The 23,029-nt window shown below is 44.5% G+C and overlaps 1 protein-coding gene and 1 pseudogene across 1 annotated transcript in view; both read left to right on the plus strand.

Annotated features, from left to right (window-relative positions):
- Window positions 1–23,029, plus strand: part of LOC126159174 (uncharacterized) — a 520,900-nt gene that overhangs the window by 33,061 nt on the left and 464,810 nt on the right. The gene's annotated exons all lie outside the window — the stretch shown is intronic.
- On the plus strand, window positions 5,632–5,749 carry LOC126164287 (5S ribosomal RNA; annotated as a pseudogene).

The raw sequence follows: 23,029 nt of genomic DNA on the forward strand, positions 1-23,029 counted from the left end.
GTTCGTTTATCCGTTCACTCAGTTTTTTTTTTATTACAGAGGGTAGCTAACCCTCTGGCCGAACACGCTAAATTTAAGCGGTGGCGGCTTTTGAACCTGGAACCGAGGACGTTGTGATTACTAATCAAAGGCGCAACCCCTAGACCACAGGTGCACCGCGCTAAACGTGCAAGACTCCATAACCAATAAATTATAGATAATTACCGCTTGCTGAAAACTTTAATCGTAGATATGTTACTGATTGAAATTTAACTATAACAATTTGTTCCAAGAACAATGGGTTTTGGGTGGCTGATTCAGTGTGTCACTGCCTTCAAATAGCATACTCTCATAATACGCAAGTTACAATGATTCTTCTGCCAAGAATATGGCGTTTCTCATTATTTTATTGAAACAAATCGCACAGTAAACAACTGGTTGTCCAGTGATTTTCAATTTTCTGGTGCTCAGAAACGGCAAATACACGTATAGGCTTGAAATGAATGCCAATATGGCGCCTCACAACTCTGTGCTGAAGGGACATGGCGTGCAAGTGACGTAGTTGACGTTGTGCCATCTCATTGGTCAACGCTCAGACGCAAGCTCAGAATATCTGACATGCTAGATATTGCTCTGCACGTTCGGAAAGACTCCCGAACGTGCTATTCCACGCTATTACGGCAAAAACTCGGCAAGATCAACGCTCACCGTTCTGATGCACGGTCCATGTGCCGACGGCTTTACGTCCAGATCAATATCTTGCAAGCTAGATATTTTGAGTGCGTTTGAACGTAGACCGGTGAGATGGAAAGTACGCTGCGTGCGTCACATGCACACCATCCAGTACAGATTCGCCAACCGTCATATTGGCTTTCAACTGAAGCCCATATACACTGAAGAGCCAAAGAAACTGATATGCCTGCGTAATATCGTGTAGGTTTCAAGCGAGCATGCAGAAGTGCCGCAACACGACGTGGCACGGACTCGGCTAATGCCTGAAGTAACGCTGGAGGGAACTGACGTCACGAATCCTGCAGGGCTGTTCATAAATTCAAGTACAAGGCGGAGGAGATCTTTTCTGAGCAGCACGTTGCAAGGCAACACAGATACGCTCAATAACGTTCGTGTCTGGAGAGATTGGTGACCAGCGGAACTGTTTAAACTCAGAAGAATGTTCCTGGAGCCATTCTTCAGCAATTCTGGGCGTGTGGGGTGTCGCATTGTCCTGCTGGAATTGCCCAAGTCCGTCGGAAAGCACAATGGACATGAATGGATGCAGGTGATCAGCCAGGATGCTTACGTACGTGTCACCTGTCAGAGCCATATCTAGACGTATCAGGGGTCCCATACCACTTCAACTGCAGGACGCCCCTCACCATTCCAGAGCCACCACCAGCTTGAACAATTCCCTGCTGACATGCAGGGTCCATAGACTCATGAAGTTGTCTCCATACCCATACACGTGCATCCACTCGATACAATTTGAAAAGGGACTCGTCCGGCCAGGCAACATGTTTCCAATTATCAACATTCAATGTCGTGCTGACACGCCCAGGCGACGCGTAAAGCTTTGTATCGTGCAGTCATCAATGGTACACGAGTAGGCCTTCGGCTCCGAAAGCCCATATCGATTAAGTTTCGTAGAATGGATCGCACGCTGACACTTTTTGATGGCCCGGCATTGAAATCTACAGCAATTTGCGGAAGGGTTGCACTTCTGTCATGTCGAACGATTCTCTTTTGTAGTCGTTGGTCCCGTTTTTGCACGATCTTTTTCCGGCCGCAGCGATGTCGGAGATTTGATGTTTAAGCGGATTCTTCATATTCACGGTACACTTGTGAAATGGTCGTACGGAAAAATTCCCACTTCATCGCTACCTCGGAGATGTTGTGTCTCATCGCTCGTGCGCCGATTATAAGACGACGTTCAAACTCAGTTAAATTTTGGTAACATGCCATTGTAGCAGCAGTAACCGATCTAACAACTGCGCCAGACTCTTGTTCTCTTATACTGGCGTTGCTGACCCCAGCGCCGTATTCTGCCTGTTTACATAGTCTACTTCTGCAGTTGAATACGAATGCCTATACTAGTTTCTTTGGCGCTTCAGTGTATAAATCGATAAAACGAATAACGCACTAGACTAAGCTGGGACCGCTCTATCGAAAGGATAATTAAAATTCCGATTTAAATACTATTTTGTGTGTAAGTGGAAACAAACCGACGCCTTCCGTTGATACTGTTCTTTGTACGAAACAAGTGATGAGCAAGATTTGTTTCGGTTGACTGCAGCTACGAGCTGCAAAAACTAAATTGCAGATATCTGCCGAAACACCAGGAAAAGTGCGCCTGACGATCCACAGGAGAGAAACCCGATATGTTGGGTGTTTCCGTAAGACCGAGCAGAAATTTAACGGGACGTGCAGGATGCTCCACTGAACAATCTGAGGTAGGGAACCTGGTATCGGAGAAGACAGCTTAAGGACATAATAGGAATAAAACTATATTAATGTGTACTTTTTTATTTACATTAGTTACAGTTAACAGCAAATACCACCACTGACAAATCAAATGGCTCTGAGCGCTATGGGACTTAACATCTGAGGTCATCCGTCCCCTAGAACTTAGAACTACTTAAACCTTACTAACCTAAGGACATCACACACATCCATGCCCGAGACAGGATTCGAACCTGCAACCGTAGCGGTCGCGCGGTTCCAGACTGAAGCGCCTAGAACCGCTCAGCCACGCCGGCCGGCCCACCACTGACACAATGAACGTACCATTTGCACTGTATCTTACTACAGTGCTGGAAGTGACGGCCATCAACGTCAGTGCTAGCATGACATCGGCAAACAAGATTCTGAAGCACCCTGAGAAATATCGCTGGTGTGTTTCGAATCACATAACAGGCAGCTACAATTCTGGCAACTAGGTTAATTTCCGTATCCACTGGCGTCTCATACACAAGTGACTTTAGATATCCCCACGGGAAATAATTAAGTGGAATCCGGTCAGGTGATCTCGCAGGCCATGGAAGAGGATATCCCGATCTAATCCAGCGACTAGGAAGTTCTGTACCGGTACTGCTCCATGGTATTGTACTGTACGTCTCTGAATAGCACTAAATAATGAATGGCTCTGTCGTTGATTGATAGCACATTCTGTCATGAGATAATGTAAATACTATACAACAGAGCCACCTTATAGAGAAGTAAAGTAACGAAAACCTGGTAATCAGGTTCGTCGTCCTTGTTTCCTTGGAGGAAATAAAGAATGTACATGTAAATAAACAGCACAGTACGTGTAAACTTGTATACATGTTAGTTGTAAATAAGCTAGAAAACAGATATGCTAGACAAAGTGATAGAAAAGTTTACTTCCATATCTCCTTAAGCTGGCCTCTCCGTACTGTGTCGTCCGAACGAGACACAGCCACAGCAAAAGCACTACAGGCGCAAAGACGCGAGCTGGTGCCAGTGCCATAGAGACTCGCCACTTGCGCGGGTTCCACCAGCGCCACGGGCGGCGCAGAGGCTGAAGATACCGACTTCGCCTCGGACACTTGCCGGCCGAGCACAATCCATCAATGACCGGATGACAACGGACGGAAGCCTACTCTGAAGATAGAAGAGCAGCTCTCGTCCACTTGGTTATAGACCATCGTCCAGGTGTGACTTAGACAGGGAACGTCTGTTAGTGAACTCTTAGAAGTGAACAGACAGCTTTTGTAAATTGCATTTCCTATGGACTGTGAAATTTACCTACGATTATTTGCAAAAAATGGTTCAAATAGCTCTGAGCACTATGGGAGTCAACTTGTGAGGTTATCAGTCGCCTAGAACTTAGAACTACTTAAACCTAACTAACTTAAGGACAGCACACACATCCATGCCCGAGGCAGGATTCGAACCTGCGACTGTAGCGGTCGCGCGGTTCCAGACTGAAGCGCCTAGAACCGCTCGGCCACCAACGGCCGGCGGTGTGTTGCACCAGAAGTCGTTTCTCGAACTCACAAACTCGGCCTACCATAACAACTGTGGCAACTTGGCCTCCACAGCTGTAGCGAGGGGGGTTTACAAAACTGGGACCCCAGGTTTCCTATCCCAAACTGTCCAATGGACCATTCTCTATGTCCTGTAACATTTTTGCACGCTCTTACGGAAACACCCTGCATATACTGTTAACTGCCAGCCGGAGTGGCCGAGCGGTTCTAGGCGCTACAGTCTGTAACCGCGCGACCGCTACGGTCGCAGGTTCGAATCCTGCCTCGGGCATGTGTGTGATGTCCTTAGGTTAGTTAGGTTTAAGTAGTTCTATGTTCTAGGGGACTGATGACCTCAGAAGTTAAGTCCCATAGTGCTCAGAGCCATTTGAACCATATACTGTTAACTGTCGCCTGAAGAAATGTGTCGGACACCCAAAAACCTTGCGAAGCAGTGGTGCAGGAGGAACGTGCTGCCCACTGAACTCGCTTAGGAACTAACGCGAACTCCGTACTATACTGAACTTTCTCATAAAATGGATGTTTTTGGACGAAACTACGTACATTCAAGTTTTTTGGTAAATCAAGACTTCGTGTATTCGAACTGAATTGCTCCACGCTTCATCAGAGCTGAGCGAAATGTCTTCTTCACTCAACCAAATTTACCAGCAGACATCCAATCCTTAAACCTAAAGAAGCCACTATGGGAACTGCGGTCAGCGCTGTGTATAAGAATTTCAGCTACAAGGGAAGTTGGCTACTACGAGCCTACGCAGCGGCTAAGAGCTTCGTGCCCTCGCACACCCGTACTCGTAAATGGTGTTGGGTGGAAGTGGCCTTAAGGAAGCGACGGCGACAGGTTGTGTGGCGGTTGGCGCGGCAGGTGCGGCTCCCCTTCCGCCCTTTGTTGTGCGGCTGTCGCGCCTCAACGGCTGCACCCACCCTGCTGTGGAAATGAGGCTCCGCCAGCACCGGGATTTGTTTGTAAATAGCACAGCACTCCGCCTTCTTGGCCTGCGAGACTGCCTCGTAAACTGCAAACCGGAACCCTTTTTGTCGTCACTCTCTTATAAGCTAACATGACGAATTGTTAGTCACACTCCCTTAGAACACCATACTGTTCGCTTTGGAGTGCCAGGCGTGGTGTTGAACAGATATAAGGCGGTTGCGTGACTCGTCTCTGCTGACGTAAATAGTGACAGCGGAGTTGTGTGTATGAAGAACCACAGTACAGTTGGGACAAACGCTTGAGTGGTGTGTATTAAGCAGTACGGTAGGGGACTCATCAGTTATCGCGGGTGCGGTTATTTTTTAATACAGCGTATTGATCGACCAAGTGCAACAGTCGTAGGAACCCATCCCACAGACTGACATCCGGCGTCTGCACAATACAATGCATGCACGTTTGCATGCTTGCATTCAACATTCTGGCGGTATGCCGGTTATTAATGAATCACTATTTCATATCTCCAATGGCTTATCTCGCATTTGCATTAACCTGTGATGTTGCTATGTTAATTGTTGTATCAACGTTCGATACCACACTTGTTAGTGGTTGCAGTTATCGACCGCGGTCCGTATTAGTATAGTTGGACCGGTGAGTCGCGACCAGCGCCGCTAGCGAAACTCTGCAGCTTGTATTAAGTTTCTAGGAGCTCTGGTTCACTTTGCCAACGTCCTTGCCGCAGTGGTAACACCAGTTCCCATCAGATCACCGAAGTTAAGCGCTGTCGGGCTGGGCTAGCACTTGGATGGGTGACCATCTGGTCTGCCGGGCGCTGTTGGCAAGCGGGGTGCACTCAGCCCTTGTGAGGCAAACTGAGGAGCTACTTGACTGAGAAGCAGCGGCTCCGGTCTCGTAAACTGACGTACGTCCGGGAGAGGGGTGTGCTGACAACATGCCCCTCCAAGTAGTTAAGTAGCAAAGCCTTCAGCTGATAGGAAGCAACCTCTAACAAGGCGCTTTGTAACGTATGGCCTAAGTGAGGCCTTAATAGCTATATGTTTATAATTATATGTATGCAGCCAAGAAGAATCCTGTACAACCAGTTAAGTACAATATATTTTATTTTTCACCAACGAATTCTAATTATTTTAGTCGTTGCAGATCCAGACCATGCAGCCAGCTTCTTATCGACGTTAATGACAGACCTGCTGTGATTTATATGTTTCTATTTAGCATTGGCCACCAGTCAACATTGGCGACGACTCGTTCATCATAACATCAATCTCTTAAATATGTTACCTAGACAAATTTATACCGAAATTTCATTACTCTACAGTAATTATTATTTGGTATTGTGGTTTTTTCCGTCAATATCATGCGGCATGTGTCAATAGCACCAGGAGCGCAGATGTTGGATACAAAGTTGCAATATATTAATGAAAATGAATTCATGACGTGACCTACACTGCTTCTTGAAGATATTAGTGACACTAATAACAACATTATATTTCTTGCAGATGGCGGAGGACACTTTATTAACTGTCTTTCACTCGTTTGGACGGGATTAGAGTGTATCAGCATGTATACTATACAATTGAAAACGTGCAAGCGCAGATAATTAAATAAAAACGTAGAAAGGTTGCTTATGGACAGCGATAATGCAAATGAATTGGGCTCTCCTTCTTCTTGGGAAGCCGGCCGCGGTGGTCTAGCGGTTCTGGCGCTGCAGTCCGGAACCGAAGGGACTGCTACGGTCGCAGGTACGAATCCTGCCTCGGGCATGGGTGTGTGTGATGTCCTTAGGTTCGTTAGGTTTAAGTAGTTCTAAGTTCTAGGGGACTTATGACCTAAGATGTTGAGTCCCATAGTGCTCAGAGCCATTTTTTTTTCTTCTTGGGAGGAGGATACTGTGCCTTCTGTCGATCCTTCCCTTTCAGAATCTCATGGCCGATTAAATCGTTCTTCATAGTTCCGCACTCGGCTTCCAAGAGTGAAACTGAAGACGATGATGAAGAAGAAGATGACGACAGCTATGACCACGACGACAGCACGCTACTGACACCAGCTCCCCGGCGAAAGGGTTGAAGAGCCGTTTTGGGTTGTCCATCCGTGTTAACGACTCTTTTCTTTCACATAACGTTTTTGCGGCTGTAATCATGTTCGCCGTGCGAACTCCGTTCAGTACGACACATCGCTCGCAGCGCTCGGCGTTGTGTTGATGACTTTCCGTATGGCCATTTTCTTCCCGACCCTAACTGCTGTGCTTCGTAATTTGTCTGTTTGTCGAGGTTCTCAGACTATGACGGATCAGATGGCTTGCGGACTCTAATTAACAACCTGGCCAACCTTTGCTAAAATGGAATGATCACAGAGTAAGTAGCTTTACTTTTATGAGGTGCTCTTTTCATCCTATTGGAGTACAAATGATGTCAAGGATGCTACACCAAACCACCGGTTGCGATACAGGCATTTCAATAACTTTATGTTCTTTGCCTTGTAACTATTCTTACAAAAGTTAGGTGATCAGCTGTTTCATGATTTATCTGTGACTTTTTGCGCCACAGAGACAAGAAGAAAGGTTAAATAGAAAGATAGCAGTTCGTACAGTATTTCCTACACAGAGTAAATCCGTCATGATTACAATGCCACTTGCGAAACTGTCCACGAATGAGCTTCATAAAGTAGTGTTCTCGCGTTTCTTTTACTTTGACAGTTCGGCATTCGTTTACTCATTTTGACGAAGGGCAGTCTTCGTACTCCCACTGACTGGATTTACTATTATTTAAAAGGTGAAGCGTGTTTCTCAAGAATCCTGCATCGAAACATCCACCAGCATTGTCTGTTGAAACGGCAACGTTTGTTCTTGGAGGTCGCCTGCCAGCCTAGTTACTCTTAAACGGCTCTTATCTGCAATATCTCATAAGCTATACACAAAGAAATTATTTTACACAATAACAGTGGTAATAGGTTATACAGACTAGACTACAATTTTATTTAAAATAAATCTACTAGATAAAAAGAAGTTCCCTTTGACAGTAAGCGAAGACCCTCAAAAAGACTTTCGCGCACCTTCGGCAACACTGAGCGCCATCAAGAATGGAGAGAAAGCAGTCAAAATGTCTGCTGCCACAGAGAAGGCTATTTGCGTGCTCTGATTGTGGGAAACAGTATGTACTGTTACTGCTCAGCGTCAACGCAAGGCAGAATTGTACAAAGGCGCGCACTGCCGACTTGTGGCAGTCTCTTGTTCTGTACAGAGCTTCCTCATAACAGTTGAGAACTTTTATCTCTTATGTAATATCTATTCATATACTCTCTCACAATTGTTTTGTGGTTAACTAATTCTTTTGTCTGTAAAATTTCTAATAAGCTTTTGGTAAAATGTGTACTAACTCTTTCCACGACTAGGTAGCTTTCACTCGCAAGATGAGCTGACAGACAAACAAAGATGATTTTCTTCAAAGCGATAATTTTGACAGTGCCGTAGCTGATTCTGTATATTATAATGTGAATGCACACAAGCGACGGTTCCTAGAATTGTCGGGTTGTTTGATAAAGTGTGAGGCACAGCCTCAAGCTAAAAGTTTTACAGTTAACACGTACCTGGAACCTCCTTATCTGCTAAGAATACCCTGACACCATATAGTAATCTGAACATTCCTGAACTGTGTGCTATCCCCCAATCGCAAGCAACGCAACCAAATGTCTTCTGCACTTGGACAGAACTTCTCCGCACTGCTGACAGAATGTTAGTCTGTTTCTTAATGTGATTTTTTTTAATAAAACAGGTATTCGGTATGGTGTCATTCCACTGCACCAAAGACATTGCTTACACTAACAAAATTAAAAACGTACGTAGTATTACAGTGGGTATTAGAGATGACAGTAGTCTCATTCACAGTGGTCGCGACCTAGGGCACTTTGAGTGAATTTTATAGAGATCTGCAGTTTTGAAAGCTCTAGAAGTTTCCATTTATATCCTTACCGAAAAAATATCATCAAATCACCAACATACGGTGAAACATTTTGAATGAATTTATGACACAGCACAGTACATGACTGTTCCTTATGCTGAAAACTTATTTCTATGTTTTGCACGTGTGGCCATAGCATAATTTAACATTAATATCTCAGCCACTACCGTATGTGGTCATCCTCATGGGGATCATGACAGTGTGTAGACCCCTATTATATGTCACCTTGAAGCTGACATGTAAAAGTGTCTGAAAAATTGAACATTTCACGGCATGACATAATCACAGCTTCGAATGTTTTTACTAAAACTCTGTAGCCCAAAGGCAAACAGCGATTCTGTATAGAAAGAAGGTAAGAGAGAACACTGTTGGAAAGGAGACGCGACAAAAGGAAACGAGACTAGAGGAAAGAGGTGACAACCGAAAGAAGAAGGGAAGAGTAGAATTTAACATCTCATGTAAGACGAGATCATTAGAGACGGAGCACAAACTCAGATAGAGTAACTGCGAAAGAATATCGGCCTTGTCCATTTTAAATGAATCATCCCAACTTTTTCCCTAAATGACTAAGGCAAACGGCCGCCTTTCTGAATGGAAGTACAGTGTATTGCCACCGCGCCGCTTTGATCGTTGTGACAGCTGTAGATGATCAGACAAGAGGAGAGCGGGAGGAGACAAAATTAGAGGAAAGATAAGATAAAATACGGGACGAGAGAAAATGAATCCAGAGAGGAGACATGTGACGAAAAGCGAGGGGGAGGAGATAAAACCAAAGATGTGATGAGAGACGATGATAGTAAAGATGAGAATAGAGGAGGTAAAGAGACGAAAGAAACAAAAGAGACGAGAGAAGCAAAAAACACGAGAGAAGCAAAAGAGATGAGAAGAACAAAAGAGACGAGATGTGCAAAAGGGACTAGATAAGCGAAAGAGACGAGAGAAGGGATGAGACGGGAGGGAGGGCGGAACAATAGTGAAGGAAAGAGGATATATTTGGGACCAGAGGAATGATAAAACAATAGGAAAAAGGAAATGAAGGGAGGGAGGAGACGAGAACAAAGAATACATGAGGGTGGGAAGAGGTGATAAGAGAGGAGCAGTGAGGCATGAGGAGATCGTATGAATACAATGGCAGCCAGCACGTGTACCTACTCTGAGCCAGATTCGGAAGTTCCCACGTTGCCACAAAACGTTTTCACCGACTGATTGACACAATAATTTACAACCCACTGTTGTTGTTGTTGTGGTCTTCAGTCCTGAGACTGGTTTGATGCAGCTCTCCATGCTACTCTATCCTGTGCAAGCTTCTTCATCTCCCAGTACCTACTGCAACCTACATCCTTCTGAATCTGCTTAGTGTATTGATCTCTTGGTCTCCCTCTACGATTTTTACCCTCCACGCTGCCCTCCAATGCTAAATTTGTGATCCCTCGATGCCTCAGAACATGTCCTACCAACCGATCCCTTCTTCTAGTCAAGTTGTGCCACAAACTTCTCTTCTCCCCAATCCTATTCAATACCTCCTCATTAGTTACGTGATCTACCCACCTTATCTTCAGAATTCTTCTGTAGCACCACATTTCGAAAGCTTCTATTCTCTTCTTGTCCAAACTAGTTATCGTCCATGTTTCACTTCCATACATGGCTACACTCCATACAAATACTTTCAGAAACGACTTCCTGACACCTAAATCTATATTCGATGTTAACAAATTTCTCTTCTTGAGAAACGCTTTCCTTGCCATTGCCAGTCTACATTTTATATCCTCTCTACTTCGACCATCATCGGTTATTTTACTCCCCAAATAGCAAAACTCCTTTACTACTTTAAGTGTCTCATTTCCTAATCTAATTCCCTCAGCATCACCCGACTTAATTTGACTACATTCCATTATCCTCGTTTTGCTTTTGTTGATGTTCATCTTATATCCTCCTTTCAAGACACTGTCCATTCCGTTCAACTGCTCTTCCAAGTCCTTTGCTGTCTCTGACAGAATTACAATGTCATCGGCGAACCTCAAAGTTTTTACTTCTTCTCCATGAATTTTAATACCTACTCCGAATTTTTCTTTTGTTTCCTTTACTGCTTGCTCAATATACAGATTGAATAACATCGGGGAGAGGCTACAACCCTGTCTCACTCCTTTCCCAACCACTGCTTCCCTTTCATGCCCCTCGACTCTTATAACTGCCATCTGGTTTCTGTACAAATTGTAAATAGCCTTTCGCTCCCTGTATTTTACCCCTGCCACCTTCAGAATTTGAAAGAGAGTATTCCAGTCAACATTGTCAAAAGCTTTCTCTAAGTCTACAAATGCTAGAAATGTAGGTTTGCCTTTTCTTAATCTTTCTTCCAAGATAAGTCGTAAGGTCAGTATTGCCTCACGTGTTCCAACATTTCTACGGAATCCAAACTGATCTTCCCCGAGGTCGGCTTCTACCAGTTTTTCCATTCGTCTGTAAAGAATTCGTGTTAGTATTTTGCAGCTGTGACTTATTAAACTGATAGTTCGGTAACTTTCACATCTGTCAACACCTGCTTTCTTTGGGATTGGAATTATTATATTCTTCTTAAAGTCTGAGGGTATTTCGCCTGTCTCATACATCGTGCTCACCAGATGGTAGAGTTTTGTCATGACTGGCTCTCCCGAGGCCATCAGTAGTTCTAATGGAATGTTGTCTACTCCCTCAGCATCACCCGACTTAATTTGACTACATTCCATTATCCTCGTTTTGCTTTTGTTGATGTTCATCTTATATCCTCCTTTCAAGACACTGTCCATTCCGTTCAACTGCTCTTCCAAGTCCTTTGCTGTCTCTGACAGAATTACAATGTCATCGGCGAACCTCAAAGTTTTTACTTCTTCTCCATGAATTTTAATACCTACTCCGAATTTTTCTTTTGTTTCCTTTACTGCTTGCTCAATATACAGATTGAATAACATCGGGGAGAGGCTACAACCCTGTCTCACTCCTTTCCCAACCACTGCTTCCCTTTCATGCCCCTCGACTCTTATAACTGCCATCTGGTTTCTGTACAAATTGTAAATAGCCTTTCGCTCCCTGTATTTTACCCCTGCCACCTTCAGAATTTGAAAGAGAGTATTCCAGTCAACATTGTCAAAATCTTTCTCTAAGTCTACAAATGCTAGAAATGTAGGTTTGCCTTTTCTTAATCTTTCTTCCAAGATAAGTCGTAAGGTCAGTATTGCCTCACGTGTTCCAACATTTCTACGGAATCCAAACTGATCTTCCCCGAGGTCGGCTTCTACCAGTTTTTCCATTCGTCTGTAAAGAATTCGTGTTAGTATTTTGCAGCTGTGACTTATTAAACTGATAGTTCGGTAACTTTCACATCTGTCAACACCTGCTTTCTTTGGGATTGGAATTATTATATTCTTCTTAAAGTCTGAGGGTATTTCGCCTGTCTCATACATCGTGCTCACCAGATGGTAGAGTTTTGTCATGACTGGCTCTCCCGAGGCCATCAGTAGTTCTAATGGAATGTTGTCTACTCCCGGGGCCTTGTTTTGACTCAGGTCTTTCAGTGCTCTGTCAAACTCTTCACGCAGTATCTTATCTCCCATTTCATCTTCATCTACATCCTCTTCCATTTCCATAATATTGTCCTCAAGTACATCGCCCTTGTATAAACCCTCTATATACTCCTTCCACCTTTCTGCTTTCCCTTCTTTGCTTAGAACTGGGTTGCCATCTGAGCTCTTGATATTCATACAAGTGGTTCTCTTCTCTCCAAAGGTCTCTTTAATTTTCCTGTAGGCAGTATCTATCTTACCCCTAGTGAGACAAGCCTCTACATCCTTACATTTGTCCTCTAGCCATCCCTGCTTAGCCATTTTGCACTTCCTGTCGATTTCATTTTTGAGACGTTTGTATTCCTTTTTGCCTGCTTCATTTACTGCATTTTTATATTTTCTCCTTTCATCAATTAAATTCAATATTTCTTCTGTTACCCACTAACCACACCGAAAAATATCGATTTTTAATGCCTGATACAGCGAGAATACCCTCTCAATGCAACGTCTTCTGTTTAACATGCATGTGGGTATAAGAGTCAAGACACGAAGAAGGTGTGCCTATTTCGTTATCAATCTGCCACACTCAGCACTGCTATGGCACATTAAATCCGTTTACGGACAGACTTTGAGCTTTTGCGTGAATAGTTTGCCGTTCCACAAAATCTAACGAAGCGATGCGGAGAGTATTCCACATCGGTTTATCCTTAATTCCCTGCTTTTTAATAACGGGTACATTCCACTGACAGCGAACAGAAGTTCCATGTAATGATACTGCCCGTGAGAATCGTAGCGATTTCCCCGCCGCAGTGGCATCTTATTTTGAAATGCGCGGCCATTTGTGCCGTCTTATTACCCGCTTAATGTCTCTCCCAACGTCCGTAGGGAAAAACGAATGAAGGCGTGAGGCGGGCTAACAGGCCATCGCGCCGAAGCTCATCACACAAATTGGCAGTGCGTGGGAGATTTCACGCGCACACGAGAGAACTGGTGCCGTTTTCATTAGCTTAATAATTGTAAGCACGCGAGGAACACGTCAGGGCCATCTCTCCTGCGCAACGCACATCTTAAGGAGAGCTCGTTTCGACTGCCAGGCAGAAAAACCTACAGCTGCCGTGGTGCTTTTACCGATGCCACGGACGAAACTAGGATTATTATTAAGTGACGGCTTCAAAGGAGAAGGAGTACACTCTAAATGTGACAGGGACGCTGACAAATCAGACGTGATATGTTTATATGCATACGAACGATGCCTGGCACCGTAAAAGGAAGATATGGAAAGCACGTCAAAAAATAAAACAGCAGTGGGCTCATATTGTACACGTCCACCTCTGTAGGTGAACAGTCAGGGTAGGCGTTTGTCATATGGAGGACCCGTTTTCGTTTCCCGGTACCTGCTAAGAATTTTTCCCCCGTGGAAGAACTGGAGCGGAGTGCACCCAGCCTGGTCACGCCAAGTGAAGAGCTGTATGACCAAGTGGTGGCGGCTCCGGTTCACGAAAACCGACAACGGCCGGGAGAGCGGTGTGCTGACCACAAGCCTCTCCGTACAGCATCCAATGGCATCATTGGTAGAGGGTGACATGGCGGTCGATCGGTACTGATAGACCCCCCCCCCCCCCCAGAACTTGTAAGACCGAGTTCCTACTGCATACGCTTTTATTAACAGCAAGTACTCGTATAAGCTCGAAACTAATTTTAGTACAGTAGTAATGATAATGTAAGTCACTTTTTAAACATATTTCCAGGAAATGATGCCACACAGCTAGTAGATATTTGAAAAATTTCAAGATTACCGGCTTGAGTTGCTGATAAAGTCATTATTTAATCAACCAGTTTCGGTCGACTGGCCATGATCAGGACCTTAGAAACATCGTATTGAGAGAATATATGTCATTAATGTCACATAATAATTGACACATCGTAATGTAAATTACGTCGTCAATATATAAACTGTGCTAGGAACAAATTCAAGGTTTTATTATCTATGATTTTATACATGCGTAATATTACGCTGTAAATGCCTTTACGAACGTGATGATGGTCAGTCGACCAAAACTAGTTGTTTATAAATAAAGATTTTGTCGGCTGCTGTAGGCGGTAATCATGACATTTTATGATTTTTTTATGTAAATGTGATGGCAGTTAGAGCAACGGAGTTGTATAAGAGACTGTTCAGTGAACCGCCGATTGTCACCATTACGCCTGAAAAAAGTAGCGAGCCGGCCGCGGTGGTCTAGCGATTCAGGCGCTCAGTCCGGAAACGCGCAACTGCTACGGTCGCAGGTTCGAATCCTGCCTCGGGCATGGATGTGTGTGATGTCCTTAGGTTAGTTACGTTTAAGTAGTTCTAAGTTATAGGGGAATGATGACCACAGAAGTTAAGTCCCATAGTGCTCAGAGCCATTTGAACCATTTTTTGAAAAAGTGGCGAAATTTGTAGCGTAGGATCTACTAAGCGCGATTGTAGCGTACAAACCATTTTGGGAGTGAACGGGAAATACACTACGTGATCAAAAGTATCCGGACACCTGGCTCAAAATGACTTAAAACTTCGTGGCGCCGTCTATCGGTAACGCTAGAATTCAATATGGTGTTGGCCCACCCTTAGCCCTCATGACAGCTTCCAGTCTTGCAGGCAAACGTTGAGCCAGGCGCTGGAAGGTTTCTTGGGGGATGGCAGCCCATTCTTCACTGAGTGCTGCACTGAGGAGAGGTATCGATGTCAGTCGGTGAGGCCTGCCATGAAGCCGGCGTTCCAAAACATCCCAAAGGTGTTCTGTAGGATTCAGGTCAGGACTCCGTGCAGGCTAGTCTGTTACAGGGATTTTATTGTCTTGGAACCACTCCGCCACTGGTCGTGCATTGTGAACAGGTGGTCGATCGTGCTGAAAGATGCAATCACCATCCCCGAGTTTCTTTTCAACAGTGGGAAGTAAGAAGGTGCTTAAAACGTTAGTGTAGGCCTGTGTTGTGATAGTGCAACGAAAAAGAACAAGGGGTGCAACCCCTCTCCATGAAACACATGACCACACTCTAACAACACCGCCTCACGATTTTACTGTTGGCACTACACATGCTGGCAGATGACGTTCATATCCTGCCATCGGATCGCCGCATTGTGTACCGTGATTCGTCAGTCCACACAACGTTTTTCTACTGTTCAATTGTCCAATGTTTACGCTCCTTACACCACGCGAGGCGTCGTTTGCCATTTACCGGCGTGATGTGTGGCTTATTAGCAGCCGGTCGACCATGAAATGTAAGTTTTCTCACCTCCTGCCTAACTGTCACAGTACTTGAAGTGTATCCTGATGCAGTTTGGAATTCCTGTGTGACGGTCTGGATAGATGTCTGCCTATTACACATTACGACCCTCTTCAACTGTCGGCGGTCTCTGACAGTCAACAGACGAAGTCGGCCTGTGCGCTTTTGTGCTGTACGTGTCCCTTCACGTTTCCACTTCACTATCACATCGGAAACAGTGGACCTAGGGATGGAAATCTCGCATACAGAAGTATGACACAAGTGACACCCAATCGCTTGACCACGTTCAAAGCCCGTCAGTTCTACGGAGCTCCCCATTCTGCTCTCTCACGAAGTCTAATGATTAATGAGGTCGCTGATATAGAGTACCTGGTAGTAGGTGGCAGAACAATGCACCTAATATGAAAAACGTATGTTTTTTGGGGGTGTCCGGATACCTTTGATCACATAGTGTAATTCGAGTAGCAGCTGACAATATGAAACCAACAACAGTGGATCATACACTACTAGCCATTAAACCTGCGACATAATAAAGGCGGCAAGCAGCATTCATCACATTGGCACGAAATGTTCTACATTCTTGGATTTAGAAATGATCAGGATTTCAGCACTGCCGCTCAATGTAGGCATAACGCCGCGCCCGTCTTGTATAAAGAAGAGACTGCACTGCGAGTTGTTTCAGAAATTGGATCTGAATGTTGTTTGTCAGAAGACCATGATATGCCTCGTGCAAGACGAAGTCGTAATTTGAGGTTGGATAGATGTCAGCTTAAGGACGTTTCACGGCACTGCTATTCGCATTGGTCGGGACTGCACTACTGCCATGTGAATATGGATTCGATGAGTTCATGTTAGCCGTAATCAACGCCATGCAGGATCTCAGTGGCCCCACGCGACTAGCGACCGAGAGGACATTCATACTTATCTCGCTCGACGGTGCAGGATCGTACAGTCATGCAACGTACCTTGAATCGGGAAATGGGCATGTTTGCAGCAAGACACGGATACTGTAGCGACGTCTGGAGGACCAAGGATTGTCAACATGGCGATCATTGATGCAGCTTCCCTTGCCGCAGCAGGAAAGAAAGGTGCCCAACAGAGGTGCGCCCAACGATAAGACGTGGAAGGGGAGTGGCACTGGGCCACGTGTTAAGAATGCGAAACCTTCCAAACTTCATGTAAGCGCACACTCCTGTGCAGAGTGAAATATTAGGCGTTTAGAACAATGCCATCCTTTACCAATCCGTCTCGCCAAAGACGCCGGTGGAAGAGGCAGAGTCGTCGAATCACTTGAATCACATTCGAGTGGAGGGGACTTTCCGGCCGTCCATAAATCACTCAAGCCACTGTCGAGGTGCTTTTTGTGAAAAATGTCACACCCGAGTTGCTGCCCCATTCTTTAGTGCCCGCATCTCGTGGTCGTGCGGTAGCGTTCTCACTTCCCATGCCCGGGTTCCCGGGTTCGATTCCCGGCGGGGTCAGGGATTTTCTCTGCCTCGTGATGGCTGGGTGTTGTGTGCTGTCCTTAGGTTAGTTAGGTTTAAGTAGTTCTAAGTTCTAGGGGACTGATGACCATAGATGGTAAGTCCCATAGTGCTCAGAGCCATTTGAACCATTTGAACCATTCTTTAGCGAATTATCTCTAACTACCGCGCTGACGACGGGACACTGAACCCTTAATTTCCTCTGCGTTTTCTTCTGAAATTACAGTGATTAAAGAACGAAAAGTGTCGGTCAGAGCGACCAGTAACCTGTGTCTAGAGCTCACGCGTGCAGATTTCCATGTCTGCGAGAGCGACCTGCGTGGCAGCGCCTCGGAGAGCGGCCCACCGCGCCACGTTGGGCGCTTCGGTGTAATTATCGCCTTTCCTGGACGCACGGCCTCAGGGGACGGGCCGCCAGTGGACAGGCGTGGCGGAATTTACCGCTGGCACGTCAGCTTTCGGAACTGGCCACCGGGAACCAGCAAGTGGACGTCAGTCACTGCGTCTGTTCTATCTATTTTTAATAATTTTTATTGTCTACCTCTAGAAGCAGTCTGGGCTGTTTCAGCTCCGGCCTAAGGTAGAGTCAGGGCATTTTCAGCCAAACACTAGGCAGCTGCTAGTGATGCAGAGGCCGTCCCGATTTGAAAAACAGTGCCTGACTAAAAAAGTTAAGCATCCTGAAGAGAAAGATTAAAGGAAATAATACTTCACAACTTCACGTGCTAAGAGAATATGTTATGTTATTTTACTAATTATAAAATATAGTCAAATCTACAAAGAACTTTGTAGTATGAGCCCCCACTTAACAGTATGATGTTGTACAGTCTCTAGCCTGGACGCATGCCTTGTTTAGGGAGTGTTTCATAAAGCCGTCGTATTCTCTTCTGACGCTAGTTGGTCCACGACTGATGTAACTGGACCCTGATATCCTCGATTCTGGGAATGGTACATACATGTTGTAGCAGTAACAGTTCTGGGGATCTTAGTGGACACGGGACCACCTCTACATCACGCCGTGTATGAACGAGAACTGAGCTGTTGAAAACTAGTACCACTACAGTGTTGCATGACAGGTAACACATGAGGACGCAGGATATCCGTGACGTACAATTGAGGAGTGTGATGGACTATGGGCGTAATTGGATTTACGACCTTTTCCCGTCAAAGAGCTAAACTGATACCTCCATATTTCAATTACTCACCCTGAAAATTTAAGCTCGATATTTTCGGTGTAGGCTAAGCAATCATCTAAAGACGGCAGTGGCTGTCAGGTAGTTGTCACCTTGTTTACTGCGTATAGGTTATTTTATCGACTCTGAGCTGCGTTGCGTGTTAACTCGTGTGATAAAATGAGTGAAGTGAGTGGTAATGAGTCAGAAATTGACTTTACAGACAAAAAGAAGTCAGTGTGACCGGAATTTCGGCATTTATGGAAAGCAGTTGAAGAAGAGGGAAACTCTACATTCAAAAGAAGAGTATGTCATAATCCTTAAACAATGCAGGAAGAAACCAGAGCCATTTCAAGTCACTGACGAAAGTGAGCTTATTAAATATTGGAAGAAAAGTTAAATGGTCTTCTTCTTATCAAAGCCACGGGGGAAATTTCCTTTCCAGTTGCAATCATATGTGAGGATGCACTTTGTCAGTGATGGCACAATCGTGGGTTCAAAAGCATATTGGAAGGTCTTTACACCCTTTAAGTTCATTAAGAAATCAACAAGACTACCTGAAGATATTTCATTTTTGTCATTAATAGAGAAACCAACTGCAGCAGCATATTTGAACGACATTCAAGACCTGTTGCGCTTTCTTCCTGATAAAGTAAAAGGGTGGTATGAACAACTTCTAGACAGAGTAAATAGTGAAGAAGCTACTGATCCTGAACAGGAACATAAACTATAATGCCCATGAACATATATTTTTTGTTAATGTACAGTTTAACTGGATAATAAGACAATAAAAGCAATTTTCAGCTCAATTTTCATGATATTTTGTAGAGGTATCATGGTTTGATGGAAGAAGGGCGTAAACCATTCTTCATATTTTGGATAATACATCACAAATGCAAGAAATATGTTCAGTTGTAATGGATGAGTCTGTATGTCGAAAGTATGGTCTAAAACAGAACTATTACATCATTGAAATATAACTGTTTTTCAATAAGATATAAACATGCAAATCTTCAATTCACTTTTACTGGAAAAGCACTTTTAGGATTTTCGCCCATTGCCCATCAAACTCCTCAATCGTTCCCTCAATCACTACCTGCCGTGACCTGAGATCACACTCGATGGCTGGCCACACTATGACGTCAGGACTAACACTGTTGTCCCACTCCAAAACACTGGAATAATGGGACTTCTCCCCACGTCACTGCCACACTCGATGAAGATGGTCACCTGGGGCAGTACAGAATCGCGATTGATCGCTGAACACGATGCTACGTCATGCAACAGCAGTCCACGCTTCCCTATCACGGCACCTCTACAAACGCACCCGTTTGTGATACGGTGTCACAAGTACTCTAAGCATGGGCGGTAATTCCGTTGTTCAGCTGCTGCTAGTCTCTGACCAATGGTGTGGGTTGACACATAATTTTTCAGAGAATTCATTACTTGTCCTCGGATAGCAGTCGAAGAACGCGATCCTCCCTTGTGATGATCAAACGTTGTTGACAGGAACGTTAAAGACGAGTATGCGAGCCCTGTTTCCCATGCAGTCCAACCACGGGTCACAGTCACATGCGAATGTCCCACAAATTGCATACTGCACGATTAGACAACCCAGCCGAATGGAGAGGCCCCTGTCAAACTCTGTTAGGTGCTGATAACGCTGTCTCACACGATAAGCGGCATCTCCGAGTCCCTGACAGTGATCACTCAACATATGACGTTGCTCACGCCTTTTGGATAGCCTGCTGGGCGCGGTAACACCACTAAATGTTAACAACACTAACGTACTCTGGTGGCCGTTCCACTCGCCACAGACAATTGCAGCTGTAATCATTAACCCACATGTGCCGGTGATGTGTACGTGTACGAAGTTACATTAACATCCGACTATGTCTTCAGGGTGCTTCACTTTATTTACCAGGCAGTGTGTTTAGGAAGAGATTTCCAGTTTTATTTTTACACGTTTTATTCCCCGCCTTTAAAAGGATGGCGGGCTGTTGTAGAACTTTCCTTCCGCGAAGTATCGCAGTAACCTGGAAATGAGACAGAACAGTTCTCAGTTAGAAATGTGTGTGTGTGTGTGTGTGTGTGTGTGTGTGTGTGTGTGTGTGTGTGTTGTTTGTCTTTACGGTATGCTGCAAGAGGAAATGTCTGCGGGTGGCAAGATAGTTGAGGTCGAATGTTCAGGTCTTGAAAGTACTGAACTGAGCGTGGCAACTGCCGAAGTGGAATTCTTTTTTTTACTTATTCTATTTAATTGGTTTCGGGTAATAACCCGTAGAACCACATGCGAAATTAATATAGCATATGTTCAATTTAAATTCAAGTTACTTTGTCTATGGGATACACAGTATACTGAAACCTTTAATCTTAAAAACTGTACTCTTTCTTAACGCGTATATAAAGAAATTAAATACCGTGTTATTCAGAGTTAAGCATTACAGTATAATTCCGGTATTCGTTATTCAACAACTCAGAACTAAATAGATCATGGAGTAAACTCACCTTTGAAATTTCAGTGCAGTGCTTTTATGTTTTTACTTGTTGGAAATTGGTATTTTATGGAAAGTTCCTGCGGGACCAAATTGCTGAGGTCATCGGTACCTAGGCTTACACACTACTTAATCCAACTTAAACTAACTTACGCTAAGGACAACACACACGCCCATGCCAGAGGGAGGACTCGAATCTCCGACGGGGGACCCGGGAGGACCGTGGCACGGCGCCACAGACAGTGCGGTTATCCCGCGCGGCCTTTGCTTGTTGTGCCTTATGCATTTGACTCAAACATTCAATGTAGTACACTTTACAGCTACATGGGAAACGCAATTCAAAGCCATTATTGTATTTCAAAGCCATGTTTTATTGATAAGCTATTAGTGGTGACAGGCTCCTTCAAAATGATATCACGACTAAGGAGCTATGCCATGCGCTGTTGTATAGAGCCTTACGAAGGTCCTTTGACATTAATGTCCTCATTATGTACCGTTGGCCCTTCTGCCTTTGCCTTGGTGACTCGTTGCTACCATACACAGTATGGGTCTTATCGTTTGGAATTATTATTATTATTATTTTTCATTTAGATAAATGAATTCCTCTGGACAAATTAGCATGCTTTGTCTGTCTTTTGAGCAAATGCTGTAGCCACTGATATCTCAGTACACTACTACCACACTGCTACACTGAGAGCCTTAAGGAAGATGACCGTTGTGCCGTGCCTCATCTAAGAAATCGTCTGCTCTGTAAGTCACAAAAGGTTGGCTTCTCTGTCGGAGCTCACTAATACTGTTGCAGGCACAATTGTTACGTAGCATCATGAATTCGAGCAGACTGTACTTTGCAAGAGACATTTACTTGTTTCATAGTTCCAGTTTCCAGTGACATGGCCCATTGCAGTTACATTAGATACAGAAATATCGTTGATTGGAGAGCGGGATCGTAGAAAAAGGTTATCCCATTAAACGAATCACACTTACTGCTAAATTATGACAATGATCAATTCAGGATACGAGCTGTTCCGTGAAAATAACTGTATGATATATTAGTGACAGGAGGTATATTGACCATTGGCTGCAGTACCATGCTGTGGGGCGCATTCACCTGTGCACTGCTGGCTGTGTGATTATTACAAAGGTACCATGAAAAGTGTGGTCTCCATATAGAAAATTCCTCGAACAGGACATTGTGTTCAGTGATTAGGAGAAAGCACAGGTACCATCTGCATACGAGAAGGGTAGCAGAAGTGAACCACAAAACTGTCGTACAGCATTGACATCTATCTGTTGTACAATCTTAGAATATATTCCGTATATGTAAGAGCTCTCACTAATCAGTAGCCGGCCGGAGTGGCCGAGCGGTTAAAGGCGCTACAGTCTGGAACCGCACGACCGCTACGGTCGCAGGTTCGAATCCTGCCTCGGGCATGGATGTGTGTGATGTACTTAGGTTAGTTAGGTTTAAGTAGTTCTAAGTTCTAGGGGACTTATGACCACAGCAGTTGAGTCCCATAGTGCTCAGAGCCATTTGAACCATTTTTGAACTAATCAGTACGGATTTCGTAAACATCGGTCTTGCCGTGCCCAGCTGGCGCTTTTCTCACAGGACATCATGAAGGCCACTGATCAAGGCAGTGTGGTCGATGCATTATTGTTGAGTTCCGAAAGACATCTGACTCAGTACTACGGAAATACTTAATAAAATACGTTCATTTGAGTATCAAACAAAATACTTGGTAGATGGACGATCTCCTGGTAGGGAGGGTCACAAGACTTTATCTTGGCTATAGAGTCATCGACGCACATAGAAGTAACTACACGTGTAATACAGGGAAATCTCTTTAGACTCTTGTTCTACCCTCTGCTATGCACCTGACAGTGGTTTCCAAAGTATGGATGTAGGTACAGGTATAACATTCGACTCAGTCGTTTCCGTTACCAAGTTTCCTATCTCAAATCGATGTGGAGACCCTGCTCTATCATTCCTGAAAGAATACATGACCGTGGACATTTCTTATAGGATTCTCGTCGAGCCGAAAAGTTAGTATAAGGACGCAACAGCAGTTAGGCAGATGACTGTAATTCTCTGACAGACCAGTTTGCGCCAGTCAAAGCAGCCTTAACGCTGGAAGCACTACAGTTATGAAATGGCATTTCAAGTTAGCCACATAGTAAACGCAAAATTACGCA

Source organism: Schistocerca cancellata, chromosome 2 (genome assembly GCF_023864275.1).
Source record: "Schistocerca cancellata isolate TAMUIC-IGC-003103 chromosome 2, iqSchCanc2.1, whole genome shotgun sequence".
NCBI lineage: Eukaryota > Metazoa > Arthropoda > Insecta > Orthoptera > Acrididae > Schistocerca > Schistocerca cancellata.